The sequence below is a fragment of the Cnephaeus nilssonii genome (assembly GCF_951640355.1).
Source record: "Cnephaeus nilssonii genome assembly, chromosome: 22".
NCBI lineage: Eukaryota > Metazoa > Chordata > Mammalia > Chiroptera > Vespertilionidae > Cnephaeus > Cnephaeus nilssonii.
Window position 1 is genome coordinate 27,284,067 of NC_137093.1, and position 12,815 is coordinate 27,296,881.

Genomic DNA, 12,815 nt, shown 5'->3' on the forward strand with positions numbered 1-12,815 from the left:
CCAAGGTCTGAACCCAGACACTGCGATGGGATTCTCTGTGTTGATCCCCGTAGCAGTGCACTCTCAGGGGTGCATCTGTGTGATGTGCTTACACATGCACACACGACACATGAATGTGGTTTCTCTTCCAGTGAAGATGCTGCTCAATAAACACACAGTGAGCCTCTGTCCACGTCACAGGGGAGGGCGCTGCTCAGTGTGAGGAGCTCAGGGGGCTGTGCAGGTCAGTGACGGAGAGAGGAATTTTCCAGAAACAACCTCAGGGTCGTATTCAAAGGAGGACCATTCAGCAAACATTTCACACCATGTGAGGCATTTAAGGTTTCCATGGAGATCTGATTGAGTTAGTGATTCATTATAAAATCATAAAAGGCTTCATAGGTTTCACAGTTACCAGTAGAGCCTGCAGCCCGTGGGTTTTTTAAGTTTTGGAAACGCCTTTGTATTCCGACATTTGTATGTTCTGCTCTCCGTGTACCAATGTTGTCTTCGTGTCCTCACATGTGCTTACAGTGTTAAACATTCCCTCCTGTGTCCGTCCACATTCCCTCCTTTCAGGCAGAAGCTGAACGGGGATGGGGAGGAGCTGGCAGACGTGGGACGGACACTCTCACCCACACGCACGACGCGTCCCCCAGCAGCGGGTGAGCCCCTGAGGCGGGAGGAGGGTGTGTCCCCAGAGACCAGGCGCAGACACGGGGCCTCACCCCTCCTGGCTCAGGGTCCCCGGAGGAGCAGCAGGGAGCTCCCAGGAGGAGGTGACGTCAGAGCTCAGCACTGAGGGGCGTAGACAGCGGCTGTTCCCAGGGACCCCTGGGCGCTGCAGCCTGAGACCCCGGGGCCGGGGCAGCAGGGACAGAGGGACCTCTCTGTGCACAAAGGCCTCAGCCGCTCCTACTGAGCATCCGAGAGGAGGGGGCACGGCTGGGGGGGGGGGCCTGGACACAAGTCAGTGACCCTGATAGAGACGCAGGTCCCCTCGTCGGGGTTCAGGCTGAAGTGACCACAGAGGGTCCCCAGCTCAGACCCGGGGCTTCAGGGCAAAGAGGCTCAGGTCCCCGCTGATGGGGAGGGGCTCCTGTGAGGTGTCAGCCTTGTGTCCAGGAAGAGGCTGCTGGGAGGCCTCTGAGGGCAGAGGGAGGAAGCCCCTTAGCTCCAGGGGCTGCCCTGGGACCTGGCCCGTGGGGGGTGGAGGGGGCGGGAGCTGTAGAAGCAGAGGCCACAGGCTGAGCCTGAGGGGCAGGTGCTGGGCGCCCTCCTGGCAGGTGAGAAGGGCTCCCTGTGGCCTCAGCCCCACAGGACGGGCTCTGGGTGGGCACGGGGGCTGCGGGCACAGGAGGGGACAGGCAGCCTGGGCCTCAGTGCCCGCCCAGCGGGGCGCCCGGAGCCCGAGTTGCCAGACTGGCCCCCGGGAGCAGATCAGGGACACACAGGCGCCTGCTCTCCGGCTGGAGGGGGGCCCAGGCTGTGAGGGGAGCCCCAGGTCACAGCACACACACGGGCCTCCCTGAGGGGCTCTGACGCAGGCACAGCTGGACTCGGGGCCCTGGGTCTGCCCTGCCCCGTCCTGGCCGCCCAGGCAGCCGCCCCCTGACGCACAGGAAGGTCTGCTCAGGCTGAGACACGCACACCGTGTGCTGCTGCCATGGGCGGCTGGACGGGCAGGTTCACAGGGTGAGGACAGATTTGCAGACAGAGTCCCCTGGGGGGGCCTCAGACCCCGGTTTCGGGCCCCCCAGCAAAGGCACAGCCACCTTATCAGAGGATGGGACTGCCCCGGGTCCCTCTGCAGCGGGACAGCGGGTTTTTGTCTCACTTCCCCACAGGCCTGGGGCATTGTGGGAGCATCCAGACTGCTGTCATAGGACTGGCAGAAATAATCGGCCTCGTCCTCAGCCTGCAGCCCCGTGATGGTCAGGGTGCCTGAATTCCCAGACCTGGAGCCGGAGAATCGATCGGGGACCCCTGAGGGTCGGTTGCTATCCTGATAGAGGAGGAGTTTGGGGGCCTTTCCTGGGAGCTGCTGGTACCAGTACACATAGTAACCATCCCCAATGTTGGAGCTGCTTCCAGTGCAGGAGATGGTGACCCTCTGGCCCGGGGCCCCCGACACTGAGGACAGCTGAGTCAGCACAGGCTGGGCCCAGGATCCTGGAAGAGGGGAGACACAGAGAGGGTGAGTCTGGGTGTAGAGACAAGAGGAGGAGGCAGGGCCCATGTGTCTTCCCAAGGCCCCTTCCCCTGTCCCCTATCCAGTCACCTGTGCAGTGAGCCAGGAGGGTGAGGAGGAGAGGGGCCCAGGCCATGGTGGAGGTCATCCCTGAGTCCTGCCTCCTGTGCCCCACAGCTGAAGCCGAGCTCCCCCATCTCTCCCTTCCCCTCTTCATAGTCTGCGGGAGGGAGGGCCCACTCATGCAAATGAGGACCCCTGGTTTTGATCCCTCCCTGGGCTCTGGGTGGGTCCCTGTGCCTGAGGATGGCAGGGTGAGGGCAGGGGTGGGGCTGTGCGGGGCCCAGGGGGAGGCAAGGTCACAGCTGTGAGCCCTGAGCACAGGGCACCAGGCAGGGCCAGGGAACAGGTTGCAGCTCTGAGGAGCCCAGCCCTTCAGCAGCGGCCCCTGCGCGCCCCCTGGTGGCCAGGCCTGGACGCACCACTGTGTCCCCTGCTGACTAAGGCCCAGGAGGGACAGGTCCTGCCTCCCCACTGCTCTGGGCACTGACCCCCTGGCTCAGGGCATCCAGGTGCCCCCTGAGGTGGCCTCCCCGTCCCTCAGGACACTCTCTCTGCTCCACTCCGCCTCCTCCTGTGAGTCGGGGCTCATCTCCCTGGCCGTTCATGGTCAGACCTGAGCTGGTGTCACTTATGGAACTTTCTTCCCAGGATCAGGTCTAGAGCAGCGACTGTGCCAAGGAGGTGAATTCCTTAATTTTCAGGACACAGTGTTATTTTTTAATGTGATTCCTGCCCTGTTAGAAATTAATCACTCTCTTTCGTAATCACAGAAAGTATTCTGTCAATGTCCTTCCCTTTTGTTCAGTAGATAATACATAATTGCATTTGTACACATGACTTTTGATCAAGATTTGCCTAGTACCTGGCATCCTCATTCATAAGGAAACTGAATATAGTATTTCCCACTCGTCTATTTCTATCCGTAGGAGAGTCTGGTGTCTGATTGTTGAGTGAGGCTCACTGTGATCCCAGCTCCCTGGACACGGAAGGGGAGGGGACAGTGATGGCACCACCGGGACCAGGGCCTTGTGAGGGGGGGATACTCAGCGGTGAATCAAGGTGAGCTTGGGGAGCAATTTTGGTGATGGACGCAGAAGGAGATGCACTGTGCTCTGTGGGGTCAGAGGGCGTGTGCGGGACCCCTGGGCCTGTCCTCCCCTGAGGGAGGTATGGTGGAGGCTGAGGCTCCAAGGAGAGGGGGGCAGCGTCTCCATGGCAGCCATGAGCCTGCTGCCCAGGTCCTCCCTCTGGGACAGGGAGGCCAGGCTGTGGGGTTGGTGCTGCTTTCTCACTTTCCTGGGGGAACTGGACCTCAGGTCATGGCCCCATGAGGGGAGTGGCTGTGGCTTTTGTTGGACCTGAATGTGTCAGGACAGTGGGGAGGTCAGGGGTCAGAGCTGGTCATGGTGAGGAAGGAGCTTCCTTGGGGTTTCCCTGATCGGTTTCCAGACCCAAATGCACTAGTGATGAGGGTGGGGAAGAGGGAGGCCCAGGTAGCCCATTAGGGAACCTTCCCGTCTCTGTTTGCTCTGATCTGGACCCACACCTCCCAGCCATGGGGTCAGGAGGCGATGGAGCCCAATTCCAGCTCCTGGGGGCTCAGAGGTCCCTGGCGATGTCCTCTCAGGAGAAAGAGCACATCCCTGCTCTGAGCCGGTGGCCGAGCTCCAGGAGGGTCCCCAAGCCCGGGCCAGGCGCTGAGGCTGCCCAGGCCTCCTCCCTCCCGCCCTCGGCCAGAGGAGGGGCCGTCCCTGCTGATGTGGTTCCTCCAGGGACTGCCCAGCCCCTGGGCCCTGGTGCTGGGGCTCAGCTCACCCCACACTGAGCAGGATGGACTGTCCTGATGGGCTGTGTCCTGGAGACGCTGCCACAAAGTCCCACAGACTGCGCCCCTCAGCACCAGAGAGATGGTCCCTCTCAGGGGTGGGGTTCAAGTCTGAGCTCAAGGTGCTGGCAGCCCCGTGCTCCCAGGGAGGCCCCGGGTAGGTCCTCTCTTGTTTCTTTCCAGCGTCGGGAAGCTCCGCCCAACCTTGTCATGATCTCAGCTTGGGGTTCGGTCCCCGACTCTGTCCTCACAGCTGAGCCCCAAGGGACACGGGCCCAATCCTCAGGGAGTCTGTGGGAACCTGCTCTGGGACAGAGGGACCCGGTTTAGGAAGACAAGGTGTTGTGACCCCCCCTACAGGGTATCTGTGAAGGGAAGACAGGGAAAAAATTCAGCTGTGATGGATGCCCCAACTTTGCTTTAAAGTGGCTCCATTTCTACTGTTGTTATAACAGTGGCCCGGTGCATAAAATTGTGCACATTAAAAGGGGATTAATTAGAGAAAATATTTTAATATTGCAATCTGCCCTTTATAATAGAAGTGTCAGAGATGAAAGAAAATTAGAAAAATGTATATGAAAATCTTCCTTCTGTCAGCCTGGGGCACACTGAACGATCCAAATTCAAGTCCCTGCACACCCTGGTGCCTGAAAATTAGGAAAGACCCAGAACCAGCCAGGCCCATCCCCATTGGGTGAAATCCACACCCAGCCGGCCACACCCTCGTCAATCCCCACCAGGTGGGGAATGCAGCCTCAGGTCCCTGCTGATTGCTCGTTAAGACTTGTTATGGGAACTGGGCCTCAGCTGTGGGCCCAGCCATTTTGACTGTTAAGGTGTGATGGGCAATTTGCATATTACCTCTTGATTAGATAAGATTGTTAAGTTTATCTTGATTATTAAATGCTGGCCAAGTGAAATTCAGACTTGACAGTGAGTGTGAGTCTGAGTGTAACTTTTCCTTTTGCTGCTCCTGTCCATTTCCTGTGAGACTATTGATTATATTGGCTCTTGTTTACATAAAAGATCACAGCCTAGAATAATTGATGAGGTTGCCTGGTCTGGAGCCTCAGAGAACAACCTCAGAGCCCACACCAGCTGGACGCAGCCCTGTGCACAGCAGACGGGGCCCTAGAAGCAGAGGGTGCACTGAGCTTGTGTTTGTGCCTCACTTCCCCACCGGCACCTGTCACTGTGGGGATGGCTGCTGAACCACAGAACACAGTAGTACTCGGCCTCGTCCTCAGGCTGCGCCCCTGCGAGGGTCAGGGCACCTTTGTCCCCTTGGATGGAGCCTGAGAACCGGGCCGGGGTCCAGGAGAATTTCTTGTTTGTGTCATAAATCAGGGCCGTGGGCGCCTGACCAGACTTCTGCTGGATCCAGTGTGGATAGTGACCATTGGTGACAGCCCCTGTGCTGGAGCCACAGGTGAGAGTGACCGTCACGCCTGGGGACACGGTCGCTGAGGGTTCCTGAGTGACCACAGCCTAAGACCTGGACCCTGAAACAAAACAGACACAATCAGGAATGAAGAATGAAGGCAGAGGGACACCCCACAGGCTGGTCTCTGAAATGGCCCTGAACCTGGGCAGAGAGCGAGGAGGAGGAGGAGGAGGGGAGTCCAGCTCATGGTGGAGACGTTCCAAGGTGCCTGGGTCTCTGGCACGTGCTGGGCTCGGGTGTCCCTTTATCTCCTCCCGGCCTCCTGGGTACAGGGGTGTTTGCTGGTCATTATGCAAATGTGCGCCCACAGGACCCTCCTGTTCTGGGTCCTGGGCCCCGTTGGCAGCTTCACTGTGAGGAGGAGGCTGGGGAGGCTGTGGGTTCTGAGTCTGTCCCTTGAGGGGAAGCACCTGCTGTCACCTCACACCCAGGCCAGGAGCATGGGCGCAGGGCCCACTCAGTTAGAACCATTAGAGGTGGCTTCAGGCCTGGCAGCTCTGAGAAGGTCAACAGCGCCGCCTGGTGACACTTTAGAGAATAGTAACAGGAGTGGGAGGTATTTAGTAGGAATGATGGTGGCCCACTAAAAACCAAAATAAAAATATATATTAAAGAAAAAGATGCCATGTGCACAAATGAAGAGCCACTGAAGAGGGCTGACTGGGGACTATCCATCACCTGTGTCCTAGGTCACAAGGTCGGGTAGGGGCTCTGCCTGGAGCGGTAGAGATGGTTGCTATGGGAACGGTCAGTGTGTCTGTTGACCCAGGTTCAGGAGAAGGTGACCTGGGATCGGGGCTCATCAACAGCTTCCCAGCGGCAGTGACACAGGCACCTGTTGGGAGGTCCTGCTCCCCAAGTCCCACAGCCACCCACACCCTTGTGGTTGGAAAGCCCCGTGGGTGAGAGGAGAGACACAGTCAGAGCCTGTGGCTCAGGGAACCCCACTCCCGGGAGCCCCATGGGCCTGAGTGGCGGCGGCTATAAGAGCGTCTCCCCCAGAGACCCAGGCACCCGCATCCTTCCTGGAGCAGCTCAGCATTCCTCAGCCACAGTCCAGCTCGCTCCCCCCATTGAGACCCAAAGAGGATTTCCTGGGCTCAGGCCCCCCCTTTCCCTGTGACAGCCCCTCTCCCCTGATGGCACTGAAGGTCAGGGTCCCAGCAGTGGTGACCCCAGCCCTGGGCCTGGGCTTCCTCCTGGGCCTGAGGCCCCCAGCCCCTCGCAGCTGAGGGCCTGGTCAGTGTGCACAGGGCTGGGCAGGAGCCTTGGGCGCAGGAGCCGGGGAGTGAGGGGTCACTGCTCTGACCTCTGGGCGCAGAGTCCCTGCTCCGGGGCCGGGCCGCCTGCTGGGAGGGCCCTGGGCTCTGGGAACAGGTTACAAAGCTGTTTCCTTATTTCACATCAGAAACAGCCATCGCCCGGGACCTGGTCTATGACCCATGGATGACAGGTCACCTCTCAGGGACGGACTGACCGGTGAGTGTTGGTGCTGGTTCTGTGTTTCTGAGACTCAGAGACATGGGATCGAACATGGAAGGTGACCCATTAGGAACCAGAAGGTTCTTCCCCGTGAAGTTTGCACAGGGAAGTTATGTTAACAGGGTCAGACGTTGTGAAATAAGACTCTGGGAGGGCGAGGTTTTTGTCCCACTTCCCCATCTGAGTGTGTCACTGGGGGAAGCATTATTGTGCCAGATCGCACAGTAATAGTCAGCCTCGTCCTCAGGCTGCAGCCCCGAGATGAGCAGGAGCCCCGCATTGGCCGAGGCGTCTTTGGATCCAGAGAAGCGGCTGGGGACCCCGGAGCCCTGGTGCTTATCTGAGTCTGAGTAGAATCTCAGGAGATACCGGGGAGAGCTCCCTGGCTTCTGCTGGTGCCAATGTATCCAGTGACTACCAACACTGAGGTCGCTGCTCAGGGTGCAGGTGAGTCTGGCCGTTGCTCCCGGAGATGCAGAGAGGGAGGGCGGCTGGGTCAGCACAGGCTGGGAGAGGGACCCTGCAGACACAGACACTTGTCAGTGATGGGCAGGGACCAGGGGCAGGTTCCCAGGAGACTGAGCAGGAAGGGAATAAGCCTGGTCCCAGGTCTGGCCCTACCTGTGCAGAGAGAGAGGAGCGCGAGGAGCAGAGGAGTCCAGGCCATGGTGCTCACAGCCCTGAGCCCACAGTGGGGCTGGGCTGCCCAGGCCTCCTTTTCTCCCCACCCTCTGCCAGAGGAGGGGCTGCCATGCAAATGGGGGTCCCTCCAGGGACTGCCCAGCCCCTCCCTGGGCCCTGGGGCTGGAGCTCAGCTCACACCCCAGACTGAGGGGCATGGAGGTGGGCTCACCCCTTTGGAGGCCCTGGGAGGAAGCACCTGCTGAGACAGCACATCACTGAGCACAGGCCCAGCCACAGGCCCAGGCTCCTATTAGTGAAGGTCCTTCATGTGCAGCTGCATTGGGACCACAGGGCGGTCCCACAGCGCCCCCTGCTGGTGGCAGCACTCACCTGCCCTTGGCCCAAAGCCCTGAGAGCCCAGCTGGCTCTGCAGCTCAGAGGTGACTGTCTCTGGCCACACACCCTGGCCGGGTCCCAGGTCCTGTGACCTGATGGGCTGTAGCGCTCCCTGCAGCCTCACTCCCAGGAGGAGTCCGGCTGTGGGAGGCGCCATCAGGTACACAAAGGACCGATGGATGTGGTTTCCCCTCCAGTGAAGATGGTGCACAAGTGAGTGCACAGGGACCCTCATGTCCCACGTCACAGCCCAGGGACACCTCCATCTGGTGACCAGGACTCAGAGGGCTGTTCAGGGAATTTCCCGGAACACACTCAGGACCAAGGTCAAAGGAGGACGTTTCCCCAGACCTTCCACGTCATGAGGCGCACGTGCAGGGTCACAGAGATGTGATGCGACTGACGCATAAGCATCATGGCGTTTGCAGGCCTCACATTGGCCAGTGGGAGGGGTCACATCTCATTCATTTAGGAATTGGCTTTTATCACGTATGTGGTGACCTGCATATCTGTGTCCTGTGTTTCTTGTTAAGATTTTCTCAGGTTTCCTGACATTTGTTTATATTTTAAATAAAACCTTACCTCCTGTGCTTTCTGACTCGGTGTCCTATTTTGTGACTAATGGGAGATGCGATGTGTGTGCAGATGCGGGGAATTGTGGGCTGTTGATGAGCTGTCATCTGAGCGTGGACAGGAAGCTGGCTGTGGTCCTGATGGAAACTGAAGGGGGGACAGGGCGTCCTGGGTGTGGAGCTGGGGGGGGATGGGTGACGTGTGGGAGCAGAATAAAGGCCAGACCGGCCCCTATGCCCTCAGCACTCATTGACCCGGTTCCTTCCCACGCCTCACGGTGTGAGATCCTGCTTCATTCACACAGACCTCAAGCCTCTCCTTTTCCCTTCATGAATTCCCCTATCCCCGACCCCCAGGCTCCCCTGTGGCACTTGGGGTTTAAGAATTGAATACTAACCGTTATTGCTCCCACGGTAGACCTTAGGCTGTGTGAGTGTCATGTGACACCGGGTGACCTCACAGACTGTACGTTCAGTGAAATGTGAGCAGACAGTCGATTGTCTGTCATGTGATCGGCAGGTCATGTGCCCGAGGAGGGCGTCCTGTCCCCCATCCTCACTGATGGCTCCTCACACGCCTGCCCCTCCTGTCTGCTCTCTGGGAGGAAGATGGGGACTCGCAGGTGGGAGGCCTGGTCCTGGGTTATGCTTGTCACCTCCTCCCCGAGGGAATAAAGGAGGACGGAGCAGGTACAGGGATGGGCACTGGGTCAATGTTAACTATTATGTGGGCTCCTGGTTCTGCCAGACATGGCGCCCCACTCTGGTTGAGAGGAGATTGCACATGACTGTGGCACGTGACTGGGTTCAGGCTCTCTGACCTCAGGGGAGTTTGTGTCACTGTTGGTCTGACAGGTGGGAACACAGAGGCACAGGGAGAGACCACATCTGGTCTCCATCCAGCTGATGGGCATGAACAGGCCTGAAGGTCCAAGGCTGCCTAAAAGCTGAGAACATGAGCTTTTAACAACGTGTTTCTCAAACTGGGGTGATTTGGCACCCCCAGGGGCTATTTGGAGACATCAGGTGGTGCTCCTAGGTGAGAGCCTGGAGAAGAGGGTGCTGCTGCCTCTCGTGTGGAGCCCAGAGGAAGCTTCCAGATGTCCCAAAGCCCAGAGCAGCCCCCGCCCAGGCTTCGCCCCACCCCATTGTCAGGAGTGCCCAGGCCCAGCACCCTGTTCTGAACCCCCCACCCCCAGGGAGTGACTGCACAGGACACAGGGCGCCATCCATCAAGTCAGGGGGGGACCTGAATGACACAGAGGGACTCAGAGCCTCCATCTCAACACAGACCTGCCAGCAGGAGGCAGCAGAGAGCGCCCCCTGGTGGGGCAGGTGAGGGCAGCCCAGGGTGGAGGCTCTGGGGGGTTTTTGTCTCACTTCCCCATGAGTCTGAATCACTGTGCTTATTGCTACTATCATAGGACTGACAGTAGTAGTCGGCCTCGTCCTCGGGCTGCAGCCCCGAGATGGTCAGGTGGGCGGCATTGGAGTAGCTGTCGATGGAACCCGAGAACCGACCTGGGACCCCCGAGGGTCTTTTGTCATCTTTGTAGATCACGGTGGTGGGGGCACTGCCCGGGCGCTGCTGGTACCAGTGCACATAGCTGCCCCCAATGCTGCCGCTGCTGCGGGTGCAGGAGATGACGGCCTTCTGTCCCGGAGACCCCGACACAGAGCGGGGCTGAGTCAGCACAAACTGGGCCCAGGACCCTGCAAGGAGGGGGGACACAGACATCAGAGGGGACAGCACAGACCCCGGGCCCAGGGAGGGAGGCGAGGGGGTGCTCCCAGGTGACAAACAGGTGCCCCCCAGAACCCCTCAGACACCACCTGTGCAGTGAGCCAGGAGGGCGAGGAACAGGGGAGCCAGATCCATGGTGGACACGCCCCACACTCTGCTTCCTGAGCCCACAGCCAGGCCTGAGCCCTCACCTTCTTATAGGCCTGACCCCCAGGGGGAGGCTCCATGCAAATCCCCCCTGTCTGCAGCTGCTCAGGCTCCTCCTTCACACGTGGCCTTGGTTCCCCCAGAGAAGAGACTGCAGATGGGACCTCATTCCCACAGAAGACCTGCCTGAGGCTGGGCGGGGCGGGGAGGGGCACAGCTGAGCAACAGGGAGCAGCCAGCAGGGCCTCTACCACAGCGCCCCCTGGGGGACACAGGGCGCAGGTCAGACCTGGGGGAGTGAAAGGGAAGCCTGAGGAGGAGAGGGGTGCAGGCCAGGGGCACAGCCAGGGGGAGAGTGGACTGGGGCAGCCCTGCCCCCCTGGCAGCTTTGCCCGATAACGAGCTGGTCGTGGAGGTCTGGCCCCCACTTCCTTCTGTCCCCACCTCTCCCTGCGCAGGGATAAGGGGCCTGGGCTCCGTCTGTGGGTGCAGGAGGCACACAGCTGTCCCCGCTGTCCCCTGGGAGCCGCCTGGGAGGGCAGCTTCGGGCCCAGCACCTGTGGGAAGGTGGGAGCAGGAGCTTCTGCTCAGAAGGCTCTGGGCCAGCATCTCCCTCTGTGAGCACAGAGCTCAGTCCCCAGCTCGGCGGTGCCCTGACAGTCCCGCACGTGGGGCCCCCCTCAGCCCCCCTCCATGGCCCCTCCGCTCCTGCCTCTCCTGCCGCGGTCAAGCTCTGGCCTTTTCCATGGCTCTGACGTCCTGACCTCTGACCTGGCCGCTGGCTGATAACAGGGATTTACAACCTGTGTCCAATGCTGGGACCTCTTCCAAGGTGACTCAGATCTGTGTGTGTGGGTTTGTTTGGTGATCCTCACCCGAGGGTATTTCCCATGGATTTTTAGGGAGAGTGGAAGGGAGAGGGAGAGACAGAGAGAAACATCGATGTGAGAGAGACACATCGATTGGTTACCTCCTGGAGGAACCTCAAACAGGAGCCAGGCCAAGGAACATCCTGCAGTAGAGGTACATGCCCTTGACTTGAATCAAACCCAGGGCCCTTCAGTCCCCAGGGTGACGTTCTATCCACTGAGCCACACCAGCTAGGGGCTAATGTGACTCATGTTATAACATTCACTGTGGTGTAGACACGGATACCTCTTAGGGGAATAATTCCATCAATAAATAAGAAGCAAGTGGATCGATGCTGGAGAACTGAGCTGTTCCCTGAGAAACCCTCTATTTAGGATGGACAGGGAGTTAACAGAGTGGATTATGTTAGGAAACTTTTCCTCTTCTTCTTTTTTTTATTTTATATATTGATTAATTTTTCAATTATAGAAAGGACTTGTCAATTTTGCTTGAAACTCTCACGTGAGGATGAACCCTGATCTATGACCTGAGGAGCCCGAGGGAGAGAGGTGGAGGTGAGGGAGGCAGCAGCAGAGGAGGGAGGAGAGGAGGGAGGGTGTGACTGAGAGTCTGTGCTGGTTGGGACCCACCTTCTGTGGGTTTGTTCAGAGAAGGAGAAGGCTGTGTCCATGACCAGGGTGAGCACTAACATGTCAGATGGGATGGGTCAGGAGTAACACAGGCTCACACACATGACATGAATGTGTGGGGGAGCATGGCTGTCTGGGTGACCATGTGTAGTTGCAGACACAGGATGTGAGATGACAGGAAACATACGTTTGTCTCGGCCCCTGGCCCCGGCACAGGCTCCTGAGACCCTTGTCACTCCCTGGGGGACGGGCGGGCCTGTTGCTGATGAGGGGACGCTGGGTGGGCTCCCTTTGATTGACAACTTAAGAGCAGGCAGCCACCCGCTCTGGGCCCAGGGGTTTTTGTCTCACTTCCTCGTCATCTGAGCCACTGTGAGCACTGCTATGAGGTGTAGCGCAGTAATAGACAGCCTCGTCCTCAGGCTGCAGCCCCGAGATGAGCAGGAGCCCCGCATTGGCCGAGGCGTCTTTGGATCCAGAGAAGCGGCTGGGGACCCCGGAGCCCTGCCCTTTAATGGACTCTGTGTAGTAGTACAGGAAATACCGGGGACGGCTCCCTGGCTTCTGCTGGTACCAGGATATGTAGTAGCTGCCAACATTGGAGCCACTGCTAAGGGTGCAGGTGAGTCTGGCTGTGGCTCCCGGAGATGCAGAGAGGGAGGGCGGCTGGGTCAGCACCGGCTGGGAGAGGGACCCTGCAGACACAGACACTGGTCAGTGAGGGGCAGGGACCAGGGGCAGGTTCCCAGGAGACTGAGCAGGAAGGGAAGAAGCCTGGTCCCAGGCCTGGCCCTACCTGTGCAGTGAGAGAGGAGCGCGAGGAGCAGAGGAGTCCAGGCCATGGTGCTC